This window comes from Curcuma longa, chromosome 10 (assembly GCF_044706935.1).
Source record: "Curcuma longa cultivar G26 ecotype Majalengka, Jawa Barat chromosome 10, ITB_CL_G26_1.1, whole genome shotgun sequence".
Classification (NCBI taxonomy): Eukaryota; Viridiplantae; Streptophyta; class Magnoliopsida; order Zingiberales; family Zingiberaceae; genus Curcuma; species Curcuma longa.
The window spans coordinates 1,545,308-1,552,955 of NC_133870.1; the positions used below are offsets into that span (position 1 = coordinate 1,545,308).

General features: G+C 43.0%; 1 pseudogene; it reads left to right on the forward strand.

The window, feature by feature from the left end:
• The first annotated feature begins 4,670 nt into the window (after positions 1 to 4,670).
• Positions 4,671 to 6,918, forward strand: LOC141836048 (uncharacterized; annotated as a pseudogene).
• The last annotated feature ends 730 nt before the right edge of the window (positions 6,919 to 7,648 follow it).

Here is a 7,648-nt window from a genome sequence, read left to right on the forward strand (position 1 = left end):
GGGATGGAACGGGACCCTGCTGAGTGAGAGCCCTTAAGGAAGGAGGGTCTCTTTCAAGGTAGCTACCTGCGCTGGCTAATGAAGGGGACAACATGGGCCTAGCGAGATCTCTAGCATTGGAAGGTACGGGGCGAGCATAGGTGGATTCATTCCTCCTGACTCTGACTTAGGTGCGGAAGTCACGAATGGAGCACGGGGATTTCGGATTGGGAGTGAGTAGTTACACCAAAGCATTGCGGGCTTAGCTCCGCCCGGTCGATGCCATGAGGACTAGATAGAATGCTAGGCTAGACCAAGGCTATATTGGGAGGATTTCTCTATAATTTATTTAGATTTAGGCTACCGACGGAGCTCCCTAAGGATTTTCAGTAGAAAGATCAGAAGTATAGTATGGGGAAGGCGGAGTAGATTCTTAGTGCCAACCACAGTAACCAGGAGCACGAACGGTTTCTGTCATAGGTTCAGTAGCTCTACTGGGAGACCATCTTACTTATAAGTGCTTAGAGGTGGGCTAGGTTAGTCGGCTATGAGAGGGATCAAATTTACAATCTCTACCCGGGCTCTTGTGATCGATGTGGTGCTGTCTATTGAGGGAGCTCGGCTCCTCATCGGAAGGGGAGTCTTCCTCTTCTAGGTGCTGGGTGCTTACATAATTATATCCGGGAAGAATACAGTCTCTCCTATCAGTCTATTGTGAGTAGGCTCGGCTCTCACTGGGAAGGTGGCTTCGAGTGCGGAGCGATCTATCTAGAGGTTTGACAGCCTGGACAGCGAGAGGTCTGATTCGAAAGGAAGTGGGGATGGAAAGAATAAAAGAGGAGCAGGAAGAGTATTAATAAGGGGCGCTGGCTCGGGACTATTCGATCTGAGTACTCGACTCGGAATTGTGGTTGTATTTGATTAGTCTAGCCTTTGACTCTCTGCGCTATGGGGGAGAGTTCGGTCATACCTATATTAAAATATATGATGATTGAGTGCCATTTCATACTCAGTCTATTCGGCAGACCCTCGCTCGCCAAATAAGAAAGCCTGGAGGCGGTTCTCCTTCTTTAGCAGGGCCACTCGACTAGGAATTCCGACAGCATGCCAAAGATTGATGAAAAAGATTCAGTACCGGAGAGTAGAAAGATCAAAGAGTAGTTATTCTATTCCGACTGAGTCACTCGAAGTTCTTTCTGACATGCCTAAACCAAGACCTATTAAGTGGGACTATCAAAGGTAGGAGTCCTCCTACTTGTAGCCTTGTGCCTGGAAGTGAATGAGAAAGATTCGGTCTCAAAGAGAGAGTATAGAAGACCGGCTAACTTCAAGTCTACCTGTGATACTGTAACTAAGAGGGGCTTCGGGTTCCAGAAAGAATGGGTGCGGCGAGAGAACTTAACAACTATAGGGTCGGGTCGAGGAGGCGCTCTAGTTTCAAGAGAGCAGACTGAGCGGGTTAGGAAAGAAGGACTGCGAAGGACACTCGGACTCGGGCTCAATCAAGTTTAGCGGACGAGTGAGCACTGATTCATAGCCTTCTCCTTAAGATCAAATCCCATTCATAGAAGTAGGTCTTACTTCCGAGTTCACTCCTCGGTTCCTTGAACTACTGACTTCTAGTCCTTTCAAGCATTCCCTTTTTTTGACTCTTTCCCAGGATTGAGTTTAGTCTACCTCCCCCATGACGATATCATCACCAAGGAGCGCATAGTTCCCGCATACCAGACCAGCCAAACCATACCTTTATTTAATAGGCAAGCGCGAAGATAGGCCGGCGGTGCTCACTTCTTTGACCATTGAATGATGCTGGAGCAAGAAGTGAACTCAAAAACCAGAACCAAGCAAAAGCAGCGCGTGCGTAGTCCTTTTTTCATGGTGAGTGAATGTACTGATGACGAGAGGCTCTGCTCTACTAGCAAGACTCAGACTGAGCTTCTCCCCTGCTTTCAATCAAAGTGCCTGCGAACGGAAGGTGCGAGCTCGTGACGCGTCCTCCTCCTATTCAGTTCTTTTCCGAGTTCTGTTGGTGGAACCGATCCCGCGCACACATACATCTAGATCGCAAGATAGCGGATCATATGCCCTTCAGGAGTCTCTGGCTAAGAATGGACTAGTAGCTGCAATTAAGTTTGCCAGCCCCAGTTCGTGTCAAAAAATCCTGAGCTGGAGTGAAAGTCAGTGGATCACAGATGGGCGAACCAAGCTCTGATGGACAGCAATTGCAATTCAAGTCTTTCCCTCAGGCGATCAAGTTAAGATTAGCAAGCCTCTCAATAAGTGAGAGAAACTAGCTATCTTCCAGTGAGCCGGGCAAGAGGGAAGTCAACGGAGACTGAGACTTCTATTATAAGCAAAGAAGGTGCATGGGGTATAGTCCACCTTCTCTGCTACCTTTGACTCAGAGCCAATCTAGCATATGGAGAAGACTTGGCTTCGTTCAACTCATTTCCGTGCCCGCTTTATCCGCTTTCTTTATCCGAATGGGAAGATTTGCTTTCCCCTATTATTGAGTCTGCACCTAACCTTGCTTCTTGGTCAGTCAGTTCCTAGGTCTGTTACCGAAGAGTGTGAGTTGGTCGCCCCTTCTTTAATGTATGCCTATGAGCCGGCCGGGCCCATTCCATTCTCCCTTTCATTCAAGTCTGTTAGCGAGAGATTCAGTTAGGCGAGAAAGTATTTGGTGATGGATTAATGGTGATGGATTAGGATTAGTTAATTGATATAGTAACGAGTATAGATTTATTAATTGTTTAATTAGTTTATTAATCAATTTAATTAATGTAATTAAGTTATTACAGATTTAGTTCTTAGTTAATTTGATTAACTAATTAATAATTGATTAAGATGTAATCAAAGAAGGATTAATTACATAGGTTAATTTGATTAATTGTTGGATTCATAAAGGATGAGCTGATTTGGGTTAGGATTAACTCTTGATCTGGTTAAGGTTAACTTGTGTTAATTGGATTTGGTTAGGTTAAATTTGGTTGAAATGTGAGATTCGGTTAGGGTTTACTTTGACATAGAATTTAATATATATTGTTGTACTTAGTGGGTATTATATATATGGTGTAATCTGCAGGACCATGATTTACGGATCTTGACGTACGTCACACCAGGTGGGTATTTTCTATCCTTGGACTCTTGATCTTCCCTGTGCATGAATAAATAAATATTAAATTGATATATATTTATATGTGTATAATTGTTTTAAAAAGAGATTTAAAATGATCTTTAAACTATTGAAACGAGGTTAAAATAATTAAATTGTTAATGGATAAATAATTGATTTATTTTTCTGTTCACACATGAGATTCATCTGGGGGTAATTAAAATGGGAAAGAGTATTTTTAAAATTTTAATAGATATTCTGATTTACTCTGTCTGTTGATACCTGTCATTACATTGCTTGATCTATTATATTCATTACTGTTGATTTGTCTTTCTGTTGATACTTAGTCTTACATGTATACTCTATGATGATACCTTAAGAAATAACAAGATTTAATTTGATTTGACTTGGTCATTTAATCGGGAAGATACAAACTAAGAATGTAACACTGATGATAATTGATGAAAAATATACAACGTGAAATGAGATAAAAGAAAATGATAAACATTAAAAGGGTGTTAGCTATGAGCCTAATTTTTATACTAGAGTTTTACCAGAGTACTGGACCGTACACCTGAGAAGTGGTGACGTGATATAGCCCTCGATCCAGGGACCGTACACCTGAGGAGTGGTGGCATGATGTAGCCCTCGGTCCCGAGCACTTGACCGCCCACAATTTATTGTGATAGAGCAGAGGCCGCGGTCAGTGTTTATCTTATCTTCCACCGGTGAGGGCTCTTTAGCCCATACGTTAGATAACGTATACGACAATAAATTATGAGGAGGTTATATGTTGTTAACTTATATATAAGTTATTATTATTCTCTTATAATGTTGGCTCCTGAGTGATTATATAAAATGTTGACACTGATTTTAATCATGTTGAGATTAGACTGATGATGATACATATATAACTTGATTAAATTGATCAAAATTGAGTTGAGATAATCTATAATTTGATTAAACAACGAAGATTCAGATAATTTATCCCAATTGATGATAATAAATAATCAAGTTGAGAAATGAAATTCATACATAAAAATGTGATCTGATTTCAGACAATGATAATTGAAGATAATGATACGTAAATTGTGATGTGCTCTATTTCTTTGGCTTCTTAAATAATATTAAGTTCATGCACATCTTTTCTGAGTACCCACTTAGCCTTTAGTTAACTGTCTACATTCTTTGGCTTCCAATTTTGCAGGCAAAGATTCGGTACTACCCTGGTTCAGTGAGTTTCTTTAGAGTTGCTCAAAGACCTTGACGTGCTGCGTTTCGGTTTGGTATACTTTTTGGATATGTTGTCTAATGATTGTGTCTCTTTTATTTTATTGGTTCCTTTATTATAATGTCGTCACCGAGTGAGGTACCTCTTGGTATACGAGAATGACACCTCCGGGGCATGACAATTTTATGGTATCAGAATAGTTAGATCTTTCGGGATTAGTCTTTGCATTTTTCGTAACAATTTGTACTTGAGTCAAGTTGTGTCTCTGAACTATAGGATTTAGAGGCCTCTTATTTGTTAAATATCCTGATTATACTTGATTATGGAAATTTTGATTTTTAGGCAATGCCACGAGGCGGACCTAACCGTGGTTGTGGTTGAGGCAATAGTCGTGCTCGTAGCAGCGTCCATAGTTCAGATGATGGTAATAGTCAAGGTCGAGGTCGAGGACGTAGTCGTACACGTCAGCCTGCCTCTACTACTCAGAGGGTCAATTAGGGGTTTGCATGAAGCACCACTCTCCCCACTGGAGATGATACCAGAGGCTCAGATTGATCCCAGTATTGGGGTTGGTGGTCTTCCTGAGGGATAATCAAATCCTGTGGAAGCTCATCCGACCAACTTAGTCATCCCTACACCAGCTATTATTATGGAGAAGGCTCGTACTCCTTTGCTTGCGAGATCGTTTTACCCTATTCCATGGAGCCACCGACCCTTGGGTGGTGCATACCTGGTTAAGAGATATTGAGCGTACATTTGGATACATATCCTGTTCTGACACAGAGAAGGTAGAGCTAGTTGCATATCATTTTAGAGGGCAGACAACCACATGGTAGGAGATGCAGCAGACTGTTTTCGGAGATCAAATTATCTCTTGGCAGTTATTCAAGGAGGTGTTCGAGAGACAATATTTTCCTGTAGCATTTTGTATTGCTCGACGTCAGGAATTCATGAATCTCAAGCGAGGTGACCGAATTAGCGTTCTGGATTACAATGCGGAGTTTAGTCGACTTGTGAAATTTTGCCCACATATTTGTAGCTCAAGACTATGATTATATGCTTCACTTTACATAGGGACTCGCAGCGTATATTCGGGCCAAGATGGCTGGACTCCTTGTTACTACTTATCGGGAAGCACTAGACCGAGCTATACTGATTGAGGCAACAACAAATCTCCCAAAAAAAAAGAAGCTAGTCGATAGACCTCACGAATATCACTGCAGAGTCAAAGTTGTCGATCCCGTGACCAAGATACGACTAGCGAGTCTTCCCGGCCACAAAAAGTGCCCAAGATATCACAAGGGTTTAATCGCCCAATTCCAGCACAGCGAGATCAGATACACGTGAAGTGTTTTCGATGTGGAGCACCAAATCTGTAATGACCCGGCCCTTTGGGCTGCCCAACTGGCGGCCCCTTGGCGGTCCCTTGAGTTGCCCAACTGGCGACCCCTTATGTCATCCACAGACGACCCTCGGCCGTGTCATTACTCACTAGGTCTTCTCACCCATGGCTAGTGGATTTTTGCCTTCCCCAGGATTCGAACTCTAGACCTCCAGGTTAAGTACTAGAGTTTATGAATCCTGGTAGCCAAGTGAGCGCCTTTTTATTGTAACGACCTGGCCCCTCGGCCCCTTGGGCGGCCCAACTAGCGACCCCTTGGTGGTCCCTTGGGCGGCTCAACTGGCGACCTCTTATGTCGTCCACCGACAACTCTCGGTCATGTCGTTACTCACTAGGTCTTCCCACCCATGGCCAGTGGATTTTTGTCTTCCCCAGGATTCGAACTCTAGACCTCCAGGTTAAGTACTAGAGTTTATGAATCCTGGTAGCCAAGTGAGTGGCGCTCACTTGGCTACCAGGATTCATAAACTCTAGTACTTAACTTGGAGGTCTAGAGTTCGAATCCTAGGGAAGGCAAAAATCCACTGGCCAGGGGTGGGAAGACCTAGTGAGTAACGACACGACCGAGAGTCGTCGGTGGACGACATAAGGGGTCTCCAGTTGGGCCGCCAGTTGGGTCGCCTAAGGGGCCGAGGAGCCGGGTCGTTACAAAATCATACAACAACAGAATGTTCATTGAATAGTAGCATATGTTTCTACTATAAATTACCAGGACATCTACAGAGAGATTGTACTTTGAGGGCACAACATCGAGCAGGAGGATCATAGTCTCAGCAGACTCGATCTGCGCCACGACCTCCACAATCTCGGTATTAGAGAAGTCCACAGAGATTTCGAGCAGGAGGATCATAGTCTCAGCAGACTCGATCTGCGCCATGATCTCCACAATCTCGGTATTAGAGAAGTCCACAGAGATTTCAGTAGTACCAACACCAAAATCTCCCACTTACCCAGTCCGTTCTACAACCACAACTGTATCAGTTACAGTCTCAAGGGAGGAGCGAGTATCAGTCTTTACCCCCACCCCAGTAGTATCCATCACTGCCTAATCAACCCTTGACCTAGCTATACCAGCCTTCACAAGATCAGAATCAACCTTCTTCTTCTATCCAAATGGATCAGCCGTCAGGTCCGGAGGCAGGGCATGAACAGAGGCACAATGGAACGAGAGATCGTTCATTCGGAGTATAATTTGAGTTACTAGGGTATTTTTTCATTATAGTAGGTAGATAGTAAAATTAGGGACCAAATTTTTATTAGTGAGAAGAATGTCAGATACGATAATTTTTATTATTTTATTTCTATTTTATTGAATTGATTTTTGAACTAAATTAAAATAATTTGGGTTGGTTCATGATGGGAGAGAATTGTGATAAATTGGAATAGATTAGAAATTGTTGGATCTCTTGAACATGGCTAGAAGGGAGGGTGTGAATAGCCGTCCACACTTTTCGCTTTTCTTGCTTAATCTTTGGTTACGCAGCGGAAATATCACCTTAATCAGAGGCAAATGAAGATCAGCAAACTAAGACGAGGATTTACGAGGTTCGGAGATAACTTGCTCCTACTCCTCGGCGTGTCCGTAAGGTGGACGACTCCTTGATCTTTCGGCAGATCAAACCCCGGTAACGCCGGCTAAGTTCTTTCTCCTTCTCGATGGAGGAACCTCTCTACAGATTTGTCCCAACAGATAATGAAATAAAGCACAAGACAAAGGAGAACTAGAATGCGCCAAAGACTAAGAATGAGAAGAACAACAAAGATCGCTTGCAACTCAAGCCTGTCTCTCCAAAACCAGGACGTTGCTCTTCTTCTTCCTCTAGCTTCGACTAGCAGTTTGAGCTCAAGATTTCTGAACAGCGCTTAAGGAATGAATCATTTTCAAAGTTGTCTTCCTCAGCGTTTCTTCAACTTCTTTTAT